A 20,343-nucleotide genomic window follows, 5' to 3' on the forward strand; every position below is an offset into this window, starting at 1 on the left:
GGACCTTTTTCTTAATATTAAGTTGATTTTTTGTCATCATATGAAGTGTTTCTGAGCTCGACCTTTTCATCACCCTCGTCTTTTTATAATTTATGTTCCTCTTGGGTGGATGTGAGGGCAGCAATAAGTCGCCAGCACTGTGGGAGGTAGAAGGGCGTGAGTCCGCCATAGCTGGGGTGGGGCAGGCCTCTGCAACTGTTCTGATGGCGTAGAGGGAGACTCAACGTTCCCACGGTGACCAAGGATGCTTCCTCATACGTGAAATTATGGCGTGGGAGACCCAACGCCTCATATGAAGCAGTCAGTGCAGCCAGGGCTGGCCTGCATATCGCCTCATATGAGACAATTAGCATGGCAGGGGATAGAGATGTTGTGGCCTTACCTGGTGAACCTATGGGGAAGACATGTCTAATAAACCACACCCACTGAATTGATTCCCAGTACCCAGACAATTTATGTCCCAATATATTATCCCATAGCTTACAAAAAGGTGACGAGATTCTGTGGGATATGCTTATCCAGGACACCATTGAACACTTCGACAGTCCGTGGTATAGTCCGCTTTTTCTAGACCTCAACAAGGGAAATGAGTTCAGACCCGTATTTGACTTCTGTAAAGTAATCTCTGTCATAGTACCCGATTGATTCCCATTACCGGTCTTAACAGATTAACCCGCGCCGTCCCGAGGACGTACTTCCACGTCCTCACGTTTTGTCACAGCTAATCCAGGGTACATACTTCAACATCCTGCAATTGCAAGGTTCATAATTTCCACAATTTTCAATTTTCGCGAGTCATTTTTGGTACGTATACACGGGACACCTTCCTCAACAAGATGCCAGGCAGAGACAATGCCTTACCCAGCATGACCTCCTCCCCCCCCCTGCATGCCCTTTTCTCAGCAATTCACCTGTTATCAGTGACCTGGCCAGTATAGCCATGACATGCCACGGTACGAAATTCAGGGCCAGACTGATTCCCCAATCAATGACAATGTGGAGGACAAACTTTACATAGCATTAGAGGAAGAAACAGTTAGAAATAATGATCAGGTAATGTGGCAAAAAAAAGTCAGGTATTAGTGAGTGAAACGATGCTTGTAATGCCTATATTACTGCTTGAAAACGAATATACTCTTGTACTACATATAAATTCGTAACAGTAAATAAATACCGTTTATGAGTGGTGTGAAATAGTTATCCTCCCATAGAACTCGTTTTCTTTGGTGCCAGCCTGATAGAAAACCCAGTAAGGTAAGGAGGCTCTCCTACCTGTAATGAGTATTTTAAACCTCAGGTGAGCGATTTCTCTATGAATTTTCGATGTTTCTCACCAAAAGCGAAAGTTTTAGCAAAAAAAAAAAAAAGGGTCGAAAAATGGTCGGGATTGGGGGGTACCAGTGGTCAAAAAGTGGTCGGGACGGGTCGGGTTAACTGGAATCATTTGGCGAGAATAACGTTGTTTCCGTTTCCCTTGACTTACGTAGTGGCTACTGGCAAGTAGAAATAGAGGAGTTGTCTTGCCCCATAACTGCATTCAGTACTGCTTCTTGCCACTGTTATTTTAAAACTCTTCCCTTTGGTCTTAGAAATGCTCCACCAGTATTCATGAAGCTTATCTATTTTGTATTTAGTGGTATGATTGGCCGATATCTTTTTGCATACCATCGCAGTGAATTAGTCAATCCCTGAACATTTTGCCATTCTACAGCAAGTTTTGAATTGCCTCCAAATGCCAAGTTTGAAAGTTTAGCATGTTAAATGCTTTTTCCTAAGCAGGAAAATTACATGCCTTGGATATGTGGTTGATGCTGAGGGGAATCATGCCTGAGATGAGAAAGTTAAAACAGTTGCTATCTTCCCAGAACCCACCAGTACTGATGACGTATGGAGTTTCCGTGGACCAAGTGGCAATTACTGGTGATTTATTCAAGGTTATACATCGTGTGGATTGCTGCCCCCCATACTAAATAACTTAAGAAAAATTAAACTTTTGTTTGGACTAATGAGCAGTTTCTTGCCTTTGAAATGCTGAAAACAGTGCTTATTATTTAATTAATGCCACAGTCCTGGCATACCCTAATTATAAGATGCCATTTCTTCTTTGTCAGGTGAGGCACTGTTTTGCTACTTGTAACATGTAATCCAATACTACCTGCTTCCTGATCACATCGTCGGTTACTAAACCGGCACCCCCACTGGTCTAGGCCAGTGAGGAGGGTGACTGGACATCCTTCAGTATGAAAAGCAAGACCTGTCAAAGGGAGTTTGAGCAATTTATGCAAGTGGCCATCTAGTAGGGTAGGTGGAGCTCGTTAGCCTTGGTTGGCAATCTGCCTAGGAAAACGAAAACTATGAGGTAAAGCCTGGACAGCCATGATCAGGGATTCCATGCCCCTGTCCATAGGCTAGTGGTAAGCCCTCTCCTAGCTTGGGAGGTCGGGGTGGGGTTTGCATTCCCTCCCTGTAAAAAATAACCTCGCACATATCAAGAGAAGAAGAGGGACAGGGATCAGTGCTTAGAACCTGACCTTGACCCAGTTCTGTCGGGGGGTCCTCCCTCGGGTGTCAGCCTGGCAGGGCTTTTTGGGTCCTGTCATGTTGGTGCCCACCATGATGGTTGCTGGGGAAAGCCTATGGGACCCCAGCAACTGGCTGATGGGGGGGGAACCCCTAGCCCACGCCCTCCTCTTGATTTGTGTCATGGTGGTGCAGAAGATGCTTGAGCCTGAGCTCGAAGTGTGGGTTTAACCTTCAGAAGGCACTACGAGTGGGGACTTGGAATGTTCTGAGCCATTCAAAGGATGATCAACTGCCTTTGTTGTCATGAGAGTTGGGGTGATTTGGGGTCAGCATAACATCACACTCTGAAGTGAGGTGACCTGGGCATGGCAAGATCAGTAGCGATGGTTACACATACTAATGATCTGGCTGTGATGATGTTTCCACCTTAGGGGTGTGGCTGTGACAAATGCTACTCACTTTGTCTTTTGTTTCAACAGGGTTATTCCGGTTGATCAGCTTATAATGCTGGTGAGGTTGAAGTCTTCCTTTGGGCTTTATCTCTCTTACTGCAGTGTACGCTCCAACTGATATGAGTGATCATGAAAAGCAAGAGCTATTCTACATCAAACTTTAATCTGTTGTGGAAGAGTGCCCCTCGCAGGATAAGCTCCTTGTCTTGGATGACATTAATGTAGTTACTGGCACTGAGAGGGAGTGCTTCAGGGATTGAGTAGGTCCCCATGGCTCTGGGACCCAGGACTTCAATAGTTCTTACCTTCTGGATTTTGCAAAATTCTGTAAGTTAAGAGTTGCTGGATCCTGGTTCCAGTGGCGAAATCTTCACTGCTGGACTTGGTATCCCATTACCAGAGGGGTTGCTAAGGAGATTGATCACATTTTTGTTAGTACTTGCTGGAGAATCCTTCAGAACTGCAGGGTTTTCAGGAGTGCAAAGTTCTTTGGCTCTGATCACAGACTTGTTGTTGCTACTGTAAGACTAAATAAAAACTGAGAGATTCTAAAGATGCCACTGAAAAAGGGTTCCATCTTCAAAAAGTCAGGGATGAGGAATGTGCATATGAGTATGCAGTAGCAGTCTCAGTTTGTTTTGAAGTGCTCAGTGCTGTTGAGGATCCCATTGGATGATGGGATACATTTAACCCGCGGCGTCCCGTCGACTTTCTTTAACGTCCAGACGTTTTGTCACTGCCAATCCTGTCGACGTACATAAACGCAAATCAATTGCAAGGTCCCTAATTTGCACAGTTTTCAATTTTCGTGAGCGATTTTTGATACATATACACATGACACCTTCCTCTACAAGATGCCAGGCAGGGACAATGACTTACCCAGCATGACCTCCTCCTCCCCTGCACACCATTGTCTCAGCAATTCACCTGTTATCAGTGACCTGGCCAGTAAAGCCATGTCATGCCACGGTATGAAATTCAGGGCCAGAGTGATTCCCCAATCAATGACAATGTGGAGGACAAACTTTACATAGCATTAGAGGAAGAAACAGTCAGAAATGATGATCAAGTAATGTGGTAAAAAAAAGGTCAGGTATGGTGATGAGTTAGTGAGTGAAACAATGCTTATAATGCCTATATTACTGCTTGAAAACCAATATACTCTCATACTACATATAAATTCGTACCAAGTAAATAAATAAATACCATTTATGAGTGGTGTGAAATAGTTATCCTCCCATAGAACTCGTTTTCTTTGGTGCCAGCCTGTTAGAAAACCCAGTAAGGTAAGGAGGTACTCCTACTTGTATCGAGTATTTTAAACGTCAGGTGAGCGATTTCTCTATGAATTTTCAATGTTTCTCACCAAAAGCGGAGGTTTGAGCAAAAAAAAAAAAAAATCAAAAAATGGTCAGGATTGGGGGGAGTAGTGGTGGAAAAGTGGTCGGGATGGGACGGGTTAAGCATGCTACCCTGATGTCAAGGAGGGAATCATCTCGTGCGAGATGCTGACCACAATTGAAGAGAGTCGTGCTGCCAGATTGGCTGGGAATTAGGAACAGCACAGACTTCTGACTTGACAGGCATGAGTTTCATTGTGAAGGGACAAGGAGAGGTATGTTAGGGACATTGCTGCTGAGGAGGAAGGCCGTTTTCATGCCAAGCCCTGAAGAAGTTCCACTTCAGACCCACTTCTCAGGATAACTTTGCTCAGACAGTTGATGAATGGCTTGCGTGGAGGGCAAGTGAGTATATAGCTCTTTAGGCTGAGTATTTTTGAGCAGCTGTATATGGCTGAACCTCCCAGTGGTGAGCTTTCGTTGGCTGGTGTACAAACACTGACTACTTTCCCTCAGATTGACGACCCCTTGCCTTCTCTAGATAAAATCAATAAGGCAGTGGCTGAGTTGAAAAGTGGTAGAGCAGCTGGTTCTTGTGACATACAAGTACAATGATCAAAGCTGGGGAGAAACCATGATCAGGCAGTTACATGCAGTCATAGAAGCCGTTTGGCAGACTGGTACCATTCCTCCTGACTGGACAGAGGGTTTGGTCACCCATATCTGGAAAGGAAAAGGAAACCAACATGACTATAGTAACTACCATGGTATTAAAGTGCTCAGTGTGCTAGGCAAACTTCTTTCCCACTATCTCCTGATGAACATCAAGGACCAGAGGTCTGTGTAATCCGGATTCACGCCCAAGAAGCCCACTGTTGACAATATCCTACTGTAGCTCTTTGAGCTTGGAGGGCTGCCTTAAGTTTCGACAAGGTCAGCTAGCAGCCTATGTAGATCTCAAGAAGGTGTTTGGCTCATTAAGTCAAGAGGTACTATGGGAACTCCTGGACCTCCATGGGATCCTCACAAGGATAATCCGATTAATTGCTACCCTTTACTCAAACACTGAAAGTGCTATTAGGTGTCGGGGGGTCGGGGAACATCCAACTTCTTCCCAGTAAATTGTGGTGTAAAACACGGATGTATCCTTGCTCCCACACTTTTCAACATATTTATGGACGGGGTAATGGACCAAACTGCGAGTCAAAGCCATTGAGGGGTATCAGTTGGCAATTTCAGGGTTACCGACCTTGATTTTGCTGATGATGCAGTTATCCTAACAGTCGCTGGAGATTCTACTGAGTGCTCTCGATGAATTTCACGAGAATGCGAAGCCATTGGGATTAAAGGTCTCTTGGGTCAAGACCAAGGTTCAGGCATTTGGTGGCTTGCTGGATGAAGCAGTTCAGTCTGTCAAAGCATGTGGTGGGGATATGGAAGTCTTGGAAATGTTCACTTATCTTGGTAGTATGGTCCATAACAATTGTAGATCAGATAGTGAGATCGCACGTAGCATTGGTCTGGCCTATGGGGTCATGGATTCACTCAATTTGGGTATTTGATGCTGTTGTATTTTGTGTAGAAGGACGAAAGTTCACGTCTTCAAGGTGCTGGTTCTCCCTGTCTTACTTTATGGCTGTGAGACATGGACACTAAACAGTGAGTTGAGGCAGCAAATTGACCACTTTGGTACTAAGTGTCTTCGCCGGATCATGGGATACTGTTGGTTCAACTGGGTGTGTCATGAGCGACCACTCCCTGAGACAGAATCGAAGCCTATTACCCACATAATACGTCAATGCCAACTCCTGCTTTATGGGCACGTGGCCCACTTTCCTGAGACTGATCCTGCTCACAGGGTGATCTTTGAACGAGTTAACCCAGGCTGGAGGAAGTCAAGGGGAAGGCCATGTAACTCATAAGTGGAGCACATCGATGACAAGTGTCAAAAGATGCTTAGAGGAGAATGAGTCGCTTCCTAGAGGGTTGCACAATGGGACCCATGTAGTTGGAGATGGATGGTGAGTGAGGCCATGTGCCCCATGGCATTCGCTCCTTCTTGATTGATTGATTTCTACTTCGGATAGACACATCTGGTGTAGGCCTTGTTACAGTACTGATGCAATTAATCATGCAAAGGGGAAATATGTAATAGCATATGCTAGTTGTGCCATCAATGCCGCTGAACCTGACTACAGTACTACGAGTACTAATTTGGAGGCTTTAGCAGTTGTTTGGTCTTTCAAACATTTCAGATACATAATCTATGGATATCCAGTGGATATCTCAACAGATCATCTCCCACTTCGTGACTTACTCAGAGGAAGAAATATTACCAGATGTCTAGCACGATGATCAGTTTTTTATCCAAGATTTCAACCCAACCTACATGTACATATCTGGTTAGTTAACCCACCATGTGCTGGCTATTTTTAGCCCTGTGGGTCACCCCAGTGCCGGCCATTCTTCAACCTTTTTTTTTTTGGCTAAAATGATAGATTTTGATGTGGAAACAACAATTTTTGCCATTAAAATTCTCACCGAGGCAAGGAAATGAGTTTTATTGAGTCCTGCATACTCGTGTACAGGTATAACCGCTCTCTCACGCTCACCACGTACGTGAGAGAAAGCCGTTTTCTATGTAAGGTATACTCAGGTATTTATGCTGGGATGGTATGGCAATGTCCAGTATACTTTTCTGATTACTTATTACTTCAGCATCTATCACATTTTGCGTGTCTTTCTCACTGTGAATGCATTATCTTACACTTACTTGAAGATAGGTAAAACCTGACTTCATTACGTACAGTTCTGGCACTTACAAGGAGGGATTTACAACTTGACTTCACTTTATAGTCCTTACACTTACAAGAAAATATTTACAACTTACATTTACATGAAAATATTTACAAAATGCTTTCACTATGTACAGCACTGGGTGAGGCACACAGGTAGAGTGAGGCAGAGCGAGCGTGAGGTGGGGGAGCGAGTGCGTGTATGGCCTTGACAGCCTGGGAAATGGTAGAGAAGCAGATTCCTTACATGCCTGCCAATTTTTACCCGCGAATCTTGAAAAATGCGGTCTCAGTGAAGTTTTTTCTTTTAAACCATTTTAAAACGGCACTGGCACTGGCTGCGGACTTATGTCAGACCATTTTAAAACAGCACTAGCACGCGACAGGTTAAATGTTCTTCCAGATGTTCTTTCACGTCATGTAACCACGGCAGTGGCAGCATAGCAACCAAGTGATGTTTCTTACACAACTCTAATCTCAGATGTGTGTTTAGCTGTCAGCACATAGATTCTCTGTGGTCTAAGGCTATTTACTTCCATGAGTCAGGAAATGTTTCAACTTTAACTTCTCTCCCAATCATATTCTTTTTCTACGCATCCAACACGTCAACAATATACTAACTGTTCACACATCTTTGAAAGCTACACACCTATAAATATTTCTTCCATATCCCCATTTGATAATGTATTACTTCTCCCTAGGCTGACATGATTGATAATCTAAACAGTTTTGACTCTGAGTGACCAGATGTCTCATTTCGTCCATTACTTTTTGAGCCCTTATTTTAAATAGCCTCCCAGTACATTCACTCTAGTAAGATTCTTGATAGTTGTGATTTTTGTCCAGTGCTGTATAAAATAATATATGGAAAAGGACTCCATGAAATTAGTACATAATGCAGGGAAAACACTGAAACTTGTTAATTCTGAAAGTGACTTGAAGAAATCGCAACCTGATCCTAAAGTTGAAGAAATTTGAGTGGGAACATGAGGCAACTGCCAACTGCACCACCATCCACTGGATCTCGATCATACTGTGTCGATCATACTGTGTTGACTTGCCTGAAGATGTGTGGACATCTAAGTAATTATGTAAACATTATATATTTATTGCAAGGTCTTATTCTCTTGTGAAATAATTGTAAATCTTGTATAACATGCTATTATATTAATGTAGTTTTATTATTCATCAGTATAACATATATCAGTATTTTATCACTTTCTTATGTATGTAGATTAACTTAAATATTTCCCTCCTAACTAGTATGTTCTTCTTATTAGTATCGTATACTGTCATACATTTTTCTTATCATCCACTTGCAGTTTCAGTGTTGTTTTATTATTTGGATGGTTTTCTAATAATTTCTACTTTTGTAACATGTCAGGAGACATTCTATTTGCTAGGAGGAGAGACAAGTTGAAGTTAGCAGATGTTTATTATTCAGTCGTCATGAATCAGACGCTGCCTGAATGTGATAAATTGGTGTCGACCCTTTCCTTTAGCCACCTCATTGAGGGGGGTCACCTTGACACAGTGGGCCCGCAGTGTCACCTGGCCTGATGGCCTACCTACCTTTGTAGGGTTCGGCATCTGTCAGCCTCATGCACCCCCCCCCACTCCCCCACCCCACATCACTGGTAGAGGAGACCTCCTGGTATTGTTGCTTATCCCAACCATTTTTCCATCTTGGGCATGACTTTTGCTTCCCCAAATGTTTGCCGTGCGTGGTATCTTATAATGCTGGGAAACAAGAGTCCTGAAGATTGAGCAGCATTGCACGATGCGCCCTGCAGCTAGTAACATGCCTGTTTGGTTCTCTGTTGTAGCTAGACAGGTGGCTTGGTTAGGCCCGACCAGGTCAATTGGCTGGTTACCTTTTGGCTAGGGTCAAGTGGGCATTTGTGAGCCTTATCGCTCCTATCATCGTATAGTCACCCCTGTCTGGGTTCCATGGTGATTGCCTGCATATACTCCCTCACTACCTCTGGGCTTACAAGTGGTATTATCCCTGGCATATGATCTCTTGTTGGACTCCATAGTGGGTGAAGCATTGAAGGAGTGGAGTTTGTATTATTTTGCTGTTCATGGCTACTATTAATAATAATTCTGTTGATGACTATGAATCTGTCCCTGGCTTTATAAACTAATGATCCCTTACTGTCACTTTGGAGCCTTACCAGGCCTCTGGGGATTGTCTTCCTTTGCCCTAACATCGAGCTGTGATTGGGAGGCATTTACATGGGATCGGTTTGGGTCTGGGGTTAGGCCCAGAAGAACTGATGCCTAATCCAAATGCAAAACTGTAGTGCTGAAATCCTCTATGAGTGGGTCAGTGCTAGATACTGACATTCTTCATTTGCACATTGTCATTGTTTCAACTTGTGGCAGAGAAACTAAAATTTCTTCCCACGGTATGGAAGCATCCTTACTGAGATGTCATCCCAGGAAGAGAGCTGTTGATTACTGGCTCTGACTGCTGTTTTCGGTAATGATGTTTCATGCGTTCCTCATGCTACCTTAAATAGGTGTAAGGGTGTCATGTTTTTCCCGTGACATCCTCTGATACTCAGAGGCATAGTTCTTGTAGGAACTGCAATCATCGTTTGTGTTGACTGTTGAGCGCCTACAAGAGAGAGTAGATGGCGTTCTGACCCTAACACTGACCTTGTTCATGACATCTGACAAATGAACCTTGCCTGCTTCTGCGAACCTTGTTTGGCTCTCACCTCCTGTGAAGCTGTATTTGCCAACCACAGAGTGATGTTTCCACTGAAAAGGGTAAGGCCACGTTAGCTGCTTTTCTCGCTGTGCACAGACTGGCCTTTCTGGTGTTTGTGTCTCTTGTGGCGAATTAAGCCATACCAGTGACGGTCAGGGACCCCTTAAATGCTATCACTGTGGGGGTTCAATTGCTGAATCTTCTCGTAGCTGTCTTCGCTACTGCCTGGAGAAGGAGAGTTTGTCCATTCATACACATGAAAAGTTTTTGTTTCCTCATGCAAAGAGGAGTTCCCAGACCCGCATCTTCCAGCCCAGTGTTACTTATACTTCTGTCCTTTCTTGAGCCCCTGTGTGCCATCCTGCATCTTGGAAGTTGCCTAAACCCATTCCATTGCCCACTTCTCCATCTGATGATTTGCCTGATGCTGTCACTGAGGTTAGTACTGCATATGAGATTGGTGTTCACCCACCCTCTTCTCCCACTGTGTCTGCCCCCACTTTGGTGGCTGAGGGTTTACCCACTTCCATGGTGGTGGCGGATGTTCACGTTTATGTGTATCCCTGTCCTGCCTTGTCAAGCATGCTTGAAGTTCCATCTGTATCTAGCAAGCATCACCATGGTTCTTCAATATCATCTAAGCCTGAAGACTGTCCACATAAATTCTTTGTTGTGGAACCTTATGAGGACCTCTCTGCTGTTCCCCCTGCCATAGAATTTCCGGAGTCAAGAAGGGTGACTTTGGTGTTTAGCCAAATCATTGATGTTTAATTTCTGCCACATAGGATATCCTCACAGAGTTCTGGTCCTGTGGACTCTACCTCTACATCTGAGGCATCTAATAGTGTGCTGGCAGCCCAACTTTCCCTAGGCTGGCCTGTAGGCCGCTTTCCAAGCAATGTGTAGTTCCCTCTCAGGAGTGGATGTTTGTAAAACTTTCTTCCTCCTCGTCCTCACGTTTGCTTTCAGATGTACGGCATAATGTGTGGGTTCTTGGTACTGGGCAGTCTCTTTCTATAAGACTTCCTAAGTATCGATCCAAACATGCTCACTTGTCAGAGGCTACGCAGACCCCCACCTATAGGGATTAATCAACAATGCATGGTCCAGTAAACATTGCTCTGCATTGGAACTGCAGAGGTATTAGAGTCAATTGGGAGGAACTTCAACTGCTCTTGTCTACGTTTAACCGTATCTGTTTTTGCCTTCAGGAAACTATCGTTGGAAACAAGCCTCTTCCTGCTCGAAGAAGATATACTTCATTCTACTCACCACCATTTGTAGGCTGTGGTTCTCGAGGTGGCTTTGCTACTTTGTGCAGCATTGACATTCTACTCACTTCTTTTTTCTGGCCAGTCGCACCTACAGGCTGTGACAGCTCAGTTACACCTGGAGAGGATTTACATAATCTGTAGCCTTTAAAAATCGCTCTCTGAACATGTCTCATGTGCCTATCTTGATTACCTTATTCAACTTCCAGAGCAATTTGTCCTTCTGGGTGACCTAAATGGGCATCATGCTTTGTGGGGTGATACTTTATGTAACTCCTTTGGTGATCCCCTGCCATCACTGATTGAGGATTTAGACATAGTTCTTCTGGCTACTGGTGACCCGACTCATTTTCATGTATAAAATGGTACTCAATCTGTTATTGATCGTACATTGGTCGCCCCTACATTAGTTGTTTGTTGGACTTATCTTGTCAGACTTTGCCTGATTTGCACGGTAATGATCATTCCCTATTGTGATTACGACATGCAACTCAGTGCCGGTGGAGGGTGTCCCTGGCTGGTGTTTGGTGAGGCTGACTGGGTAGAGTTTGTGGAACCCTGTACTACTGTATACAGTGTTCCTGACTTCAGAGTGTTGATGATGTAGAACAGCATTTTACATCTACTGTATATCAGGCTGATCTCTCCTCTATTCCCCAGACGCCTGAAAAGTTTTACAGGGGCTTGTGCCTTGGTGGAATGAGTAATGTGCTATAGCTTGGAGAATTTACAAAGCTGCTAGTAGGAGATAAAAGAGAAGTAAAAATGTATTTTAAAAATTCAGTTTAGGAAAGTTCATGCCAGTTATCGGTGGGGTCTGAAAAATGCTCTTCGCACCTCGTGGAGACCCTATGTCTCATCTGTCACCACTTCCACTCCTTTACCACTGGTCTGGAAGAGGATGAGGGCATTAACAGGCAATTATTCACCTTCTCCTCCTCCGGTACTTAAAATCCAGGGGCCTCTTGTATCTAAATAGGATCCCACCAAACCATTTAGCTGTTCTCTCCATCAGCAAGAGAGGCTAGGTATTTCCATTTTGGAAGAGGGGAACCTTATAATGCTTTACTGTCCATGAGCCACGTGCTGCTCTTCTGGGGTGTAGTGACCGCTCCTGGAACTGATGGCACTTCTTATTCAATGATTCGCCATTTACCATACAATTCTCCATTGGTTTTAACAGATCCTTATAACAGGATATGGTGTGGAGGGGTAGTCCCCTGTAATTGAAAGATGGTTATAGTCCTCCCATTTCTTAAGCCAGGTAAAGCTCATTAATTATCTCTAGTTTTCGTCTGGTTTGTTTGATGTCTTTTATTTCCGAACTCTTTTTATTTCCGAACTCTTTGAGAAGATGGTTTTTGTGAGGATTGTTTGGTACCTAGAGAAAAATGGTTTCTTTTCTCAGTCTCAAGCTGGCTTTTCGAGAATGCGAATTACATCTGACAACCTCATCAGACTTGAATCAGCAGTCTGTGTGGCTTTTGCATCTCGACAATATCTTGTGGCTGTGTTCTTTTAGTTGGAAAAGGCATACAGTATGGTATGGCATCTTGGAATTCTGAGTCAGCTTCACACTTTTGGGCTGCGTGTCTGCCTGCCATTGTTCTTTAGTGACTTCTTGACATACTGTGGGTTTCAAGTTGGTGTGGACTATCCTTAGAGTTCAGGAGGAAGGCGTTCGAAAGGGGAATGTGCTCAGTGGTCCTTTATTTGTTGTTATGGCATAATAGGTTCCCCGCCTAAGGGGTTGTGTTCTTCCTTTTACGAGGATGACCTAACGGTATGGTTTGGTGGATCTTAGATGTGTGTAGCTTAGAGGAGAATTCATTTAGCACTGGACAGGGTCACCAACTTAGCAGAACAGAGAGGTTTTCAATTTTCTTCAAGCAAGACTGTGGGTATGCATTTTTAAAGAATAATGGAGGTTCACCAAGACTCTGATTTACATCCAAGTGGGCACCAACTACAGCGTGATGAAGAGAGCCGGATTCTTGGCTTAACATATGACTGTCGGCTTACTTGGGATTCACACCTGAAACTTCTGCGAGTGTTGCGCATGCAACCAATGGATTTGTTGAGAGTATCACACCTCATGGGGTGCCGAGCAGAAGACACTCATACACCTGTAACAAGCCTAAGTGGGACCTAAACTTGCCTATGATTGTGATGTGTGCTCCTCAACTACCTTGCTGCAGCTTAGTGTTCTCGATCTTGTGCATCATGCTGGTTTCCATCATGTTACTGGTGCTTTCAAATTCTCCCCTATCCCTAGCTTGTTGTTGGAGGCTAGCGTGCCTCCCCTAGACCTACATCGTGTCACTAATTCAGTGCTGGAACCATGTGAAATGTATGACAGGCTCACTTACTGCTGTTTGTGTGTCACAATAGTCATTTTTTCAGTACTATGACCATCCTCGGCATCCCTTTGGGTAAAGAATCAGGCAGATATGGGGGATTTAGGTCTGTAAAGCCTGCAGCCCTGTCTGGTTCCCAAGGTTCATTCCATGGTTCCTTCCAGAGATCCAGGTGTGCAGAGACATCGAAGGTGCCAAGTCTTCTATCTCTTCTCGAGTTTTCTTTCAGCCACTATTGGATCATTCATCCGTTCAATGAGGCAAAATCCCCACATATACAGATGGTTCAAAATCAGACACTGGTGTTGGGTTTGGGGTGGTTTATCCCAATTCTTTTTGAGGAGACGAATTCTTTCTCAAGATTCCTCTATTTTTATTGTGTAATTGACTGCTCACGTTTTAGTTCTTCAGTTGATTTTAACACGTGTATATTTACTGTTTACGATTTTCTGTGATTCTCAAAGCTCCATTTGAGGTCTGGAGTTCTTTAATTAACTCATTCCCTGGTCCTTCCCGTTCTTGAGTGGCTTTTTTCAATACAGAGGTGTGGCAAGCTTGTCCAGTTTTGCTGGGTTCCTGTGCATGTTGGTGTGGCAGGCAGTGAGAGCACGGATGCATTAGCTAAAGCTTCGTCTTCTTGACAACCCACTACTAACTAGTCAGTTCCCGATTTTGATGTGACACCTTTCTTGAAGTGTGCAATTCATACTTGTTGGTAAAGACAGTGGGATTCCATTGTTCATAATAAATTAAAGAAAATTTTTCAGAGGATTGTTATGCCGAGGGTTCTCCCCTCCATGCACTGGTAATTGGAGGTGGCTGTTGCTTGTTTTTTTATTGGGCACTCATGGCATACCCATGGGTTCATGATGTGTGGTGGGGCTCAGCCATATTGTAATAATTGCCTTGTTCCCCTTGCTGCACTTGCTGGTCGAGTGTCCAGGTCTGACAGAGATTCCTCCATAGGCATATGGCGGAGGATGGTACCCAGTGTCTCTCCTCGATGCATGGAGGATGCTACAGCTATATGGCTGGTGTTTTTCGTTTTCTTGAGGAGGTGGGCTTCCTGCTCCTTTTATAGGTAATTGGTATTAAATAATATGGTAGGTGGGGATGCTCACCATCCACTCACTCAATGCAGTGCTGCTTTGGGTGTCTGCCCATTCCTCTCTTCCTTCCTTCCTCTTCTGTCTTTCCCTCAATATTTCTTCTTCCTTCTCCCTACTGTATGGGTGACTCTACACTGTGACAAGCCAAATGGCTTCCAGTACACCAGGAAACCATTTACTACACACGAATGGTAAACACCTAACCAAATTATGGCGGGGTGATGTTCAGTGGGTAATTAAGGCCCTCCAATCGGATTGAGTCTGTGTAGGTTTATATCCAAGAAGTGGTTGGGGTATATTGCTCACATAATGCCACTCAGGGATGAGTGAGGCTGGACACTCTCATCTTAGATGTCAGGACTAACTTGCCTAGCCCCAGGCTCTGATGTTCCTCATAGGGCGACATAGGATTGGATGATGGATAGATGGATGGATGGATATTAATTAACTATTCTGTTGTCATTTTAAGGTTTTTATTTCTACATGGGGATTATCAACTTCACGTTAGTATGGAAAATTGAAGTTTTGTTTTTTTCCATCGTTAATTTTGTTGTCTTACAGCATTTTACCTTGGTAGTGGCGCCACCATTTTTTTTTTTCAAATTGTAAATAATAATTAATCAATCCATGGCCAAATTTGCAGACTCAGGTAGGGAGTGCTGAGAAGACTGTATTATGTGTACACAGTCAAGAATTCCTCAACTCATTGTAACATGATGTCCAGTTAAATGGAAGCTCACTTACCTCTCTCTGAATGGGATTACTTGAGACACAGATGTACTAGACTTCTTGAGTGTAGCACAGCTCTCTTCCAGTAAACTATACAGTCATTGTACAGAGTCTTTAAGAATAACCAGAATTCCTAATGATATAATATTTACCGGCCAAAAATCGCACAGCAGGATGATATAAAAGCATAAGAAAAGTAGACTAATCCAGTTATCCATCTGGCTCAGACAAGGTATCTCATGTCACAAGGATAAAAAAAAAACTCTTAACCATCTCAGGCATGGTCATGCAATTCGCGTACCATGTGGTTTGTTACAAAGAAGCACAGTCACGCAAATCGCGTTCCTAAGCACAACAAAATTCACCAAAAATTAAGTTTCTGAGCGATTTGCATCAAATTTTGTTGCGTTCTAGCCAGCTCATCGCTTTCCCATGGTAAGACATTGGCAACAATGAGGCACTTCATGGGGCCCAGCAAGTAGTGATAAACCTCAGTCTCTTCCAAGCAGCCAGGCGGTAGGGCTGAGTTGCGTGTCCTGTCCCTTTAAACTCCTACTAGTTCTCCCCTCCCGCCTGAGCCGAAGCCCCTATGGACTCAATGAGATAATCCATTATTTGTGAGCATATTTGTATGTGATATTGTCGATGGAACATTGATATATGTCACGAAAAGAAATTGAGCCCATTATCATTCGTTAGGCTTAGAGGCAATACGCGTGTTTACTGTAGCGGGGTTTCGCCTCTCGCCCTCCCATAGGCCCTATGGCGTGAGTACAAATATGTATATAATGAAGCCAATGCCTAAACTGTATTTTGTGTGAAAGATATTGTGGCTGGCTTGGTGAAAATATGGAACTAGTTAGCGTTATGGGTGCCATGAACCATAGTGTGGAATGGGACAGGCATCATGTATGCTTTATAGTTGGGAAGGGATAATTAGAGGTGTTTAGGGATGGAATTATTGTGATTCTGATAGTGAAAATGCATATGGAATTGTGTGAAATATATTTCAAACATGCTGCGAGTGTTCGTGAAGGAGTGTGGTTGTGCCAATGCAATATCGTTGCATCATATTCTCCGGGCAAAGGATACTGTATCACAGTCACATTGAACCGTAGTAAGGAAGGGAATAATTGCGGAGGTTGGGGTGGAATCATTGTGGTAGTCATGTATTTGTGTATGATATAGTGTGAAGTGTAAGTGAAATGTGCCACATATCCTCGTGACGGCATAAGTTATGGTGCATACCGTAGGTTAGCAATTCTTTAGCGGCACGTGTCCTCAGGAGATTGGGACGCCTAGGAATGACTGACGTCATTGAACAGGTATTATACCTTGGTCTGACATTTAGTGATAACTTATACTTTATGAAAAAATATATGTGAACTGTGCCGCGAGTGTTCATTTAGGTGTGTAGTGAAGGTGAGCAATACTTTAGCAGTAGGTGCGCTGGGAAAGGTAATGATGCCAAGGAATCACGGACGTCATTGAACAGGTACTGTACCTTGGTCTGACATTTAGTGATAACTTATACTTTATGTAAAATATACGTGAAGTGTGCCACGAGTGTTCATTTAGGTGTGTAGCGTAGGTGAGCGATACTTTAGCGGCAGGTGTGCTGGGAAAAGTAATGATGCCAAGAAACGATGGATGTCACTGAACAGGTACTGTACCTTGGTCTGAAATTTTGATAAGTTATACTTTACATAAAATATACGTGAACTGTGCTGCGAGTGTTCGTTTAGGTGAGTAGCTTATGTGAGCAATACTTTAGCGTTAGGTGTGCTGGGAAAGGTAGCCATGCTAAGGAACGACAGACGTCATTGAACAAGTACTGTACCTTGGTCTGACATTTAGTGATAAAATATACATGAACTGTGCCGCGAGTGTTTGTTTAGGTGCATAGCGTAGGTGAGCGATACTTTAGCAGCAGGTGTGCTGGAAAAGGTAATGACGCCAAGGAACAAGGGATGTCAGTGGACAAGTATTGTACCTTGCAAAGCCGGGCAACTACGGACGTCAGTGGATTGGTACTGTACCTTGCTAAAACAATTGATGAAATTTATGATTCTAATATAAAATGTTTCTGATATGTGCCATGACTGTTCATGGAAAATATTGTATCATGTGTTCGGGGAACATTTGGGGAAGGAGGGGAAAATATGTCTGTATATATATATATATATATATATATATATATATATATGTGAGGGAGTATATCATATGGGAGGAACCTTTAGATATTGCGAGGGAGTATATCATGTGTGTGGTGAAACTTAGGGGAAGGAGGGCCGAAAAATATAATAAATAAATAAAAATTATATATATATATATATATATATATATATATATATATATATATATATATACCTTCGACATACATGTTACACATATGACAAAGTACAGTAACATTAGCAGTAACTTGGAAAAAGTAGTGTTCATGTGTATTAGGTTAGAACCATAAAAAAAAAAAACAACCTTGGAAGATTTTACAGTCTGTACACACACACACACAAAAAAAAAAAAAGCTTTGGGAGAATAGTCATTAGGCAAAGGGGGGGGAAACACTGTTCTTTTTTTTGCTTGCGGTAAAAGTAGGTAGCGACCGGAAGAGTTATCTAGCTTTGTTGTCCTATTACTCAAAAACTGTTGGGTGTATCGACTTCCTGTAAGAACCATGATAAAGAGCAGTAAATCCTACGTATGTTCTTTACCAGAATATAAGCCTTTGGGAGCATTTTTGGTAGGAAAAGGCGGGGGAACAGACTTCGTTTTTTTCCTCGTTTCCGGTGAAAGTTGAAAGCACTCAGAGGAACAATCTCACTTTGTCGGCCTATTACTCGAAAACTATTGGATGTATCGATTTCCTGTAAGAACCATGATAGAAAGCAGTAAATTCTACGTATGTTCATTTCAGAATATAAGCCTTTGGGAGCATTTACTGTTGGAAAAGCTGGGGGAACAAGACTTTGTTTTTTTCCTCGCTAGCGGTAAAGTCGAAAACGCTCGGAGGAGTAATCTCACTTTGTCGGCTAATTACTCGAAAACTGTTGGACGTATCGATTTACTGTAAGAACCATGAAAAAGAGCAGTAAATTCTACTTATGTACAAGACATAATGTAATATCTATGATATGAATTCGTTGTTACGTAGGCGGGAATATAGCGAATGCTGTGCGTGCATCATGAAAGTGATGCACGGACATGAGTTCCCAGTCGTTTTTGGCGATTTACTTGAAAACTATGAGGCGTATCGAAACCATTTGGTGCTCATTAGAAAGCTCGTGAAATTCTGTATAATATTATGCAATAAAAACATAAGGTGTGCCAGGAAAGTTCAGAATGAGAGCTCATTGAATTTCTTTTCAAAAATGGCTTTCAGTTTTTGGCTATTTTCTCAAAAACTACAAATCGTATCACAACCGGATTTTTCTCTTTAGAAAGCTGATGAACTTCTCTATCAAAACTTCTAATAACATTTTCCTGTATGATGGAAAACATTCAAATGGTGATGTTGGGAAGTGAAATTGACATAACGAAATGTTTATTCACGGCCACCTAATGTTGTTTTATTCGTGTTTTCCTTTTTTTTCTTTTTTTCTTTTTTTTGGTGCTTATCAGCTAGAACATTGACGAGTAAGATGACATAGGTTTCACGGCAGTATATTGATGTTTGGGTGGCGAAAATAAGGCGAGAATACGTGTTATTTGCCACATGCGCGAGCTGCTGGGCCAGGTGGCCAGGCGGATAAAATCATGCGCCAGAAAACTTACCAAAACTTATCGTGCATGAGAGGGTTAAAAAGCAAGATTAAAAAATAAGGTAGTCCCTTGGAAAAATGAACCATTGAAACTGATTTTTTTTTTGTTTAGTTCAGGCGAAAAGGTACATAAGCTCATCTGTTTTAACAATAATGTAATACTTCTATATTTGCCGATTTAGTGACGGAGGAGACTCTTCTAACCAAACCATTCAATCATCAGATTTTCAGCAAATTCTTGATACTCAGTAAAGAGACACGAACTACACCACTAGTAACTTAAACACTCATCAGTTTTCTTCTTCCAATACAGTTCTCATCGACCCTCTTGATAAGAGAAGTATCTCAACAGAAAAGCCAAGTGTACTTTATATAGTATGCTGGAAAGATATGACAGACATTTCTCTGTAGGATCTCCTATTGCTACTCTCTGATAACAGTGCATTACTATAATAAGTTTCGTGAACCCTTCATTGACCTGTTGTATCAACATCTGTTCATCTGGTATATAGAATCAGCTAGGTTAATTGCTGCTAAATAACTAAAATAACGTAATCGTGTAAGTCTGGCAGAACAGCGTAAATTATTCAAATGTGACCAGATGCCTAGAGGTGAATGTCTATGTATTCCTTTTATCTTTTGTGAATATTTTCTATGCAAAAAAGAAGGAACCAAAGGCAAGAAATCCGGAAGGTTATTTCCTTCTAGGAAAAAAAAAAATAACAGAGCCAACTTCAAGATCCAATTATTCCATTATGCCTGGACACATTGCGTTTAAAAGACTCGAGGTCAAAGGCAGAAGTAAATCAGACAGAGGAAGTTAGTTCCATAGTTGCCCTGTTAAACAGATGAAGGACTGAAAGTATTGGTCAACTCTAACATTAGAAAGCTAGAAAGAAAAGGGGAGAGAGCTTGCTGTTAGATGGAAGCAATGCGCCCGTCATAATGGGAGTGGTATGCAAATAGACAGTTCAGAAGATCAGTGATCACAGAAGCAGCGACAGAAAAGAGATGAAGACGCGACAGTGCAGCGAAGAGACACTGGTTGAAGGGAGCCAGTAAGAGGAGAGATATCGAGACAAAAACCCTTTGACTCCACCCTGTTGAGAAGAGCTGCATCTATGGAGCCCCTCCTCACACACACATATGAGAACTGTACTCAACACTGTGGCGAACAAAACCCCTGTATAGAGTCAACAGCTGTGCGAGGATAATGAAACCACAGAGTGAATTTATAACATCTAATCTCTTTGAAGCAGATTTTGCAGGTGAGGTAATATGACCATT

This window comes from Coenobita brevimanus, chromosome 50 (assembly GCF_032717465.1).
Source record: "Coenobita brevimanus isolate Jiangsu-jjx chromosome 50, ASM3271746v2, whole genome shotgun sequence".
Lineage (NCBI taxonomy): Eukaryota > Metazoa > Arthropoda > Malacostraca > Decapoda > Coenobitidae > Coenobita > Coenobita brevimanus.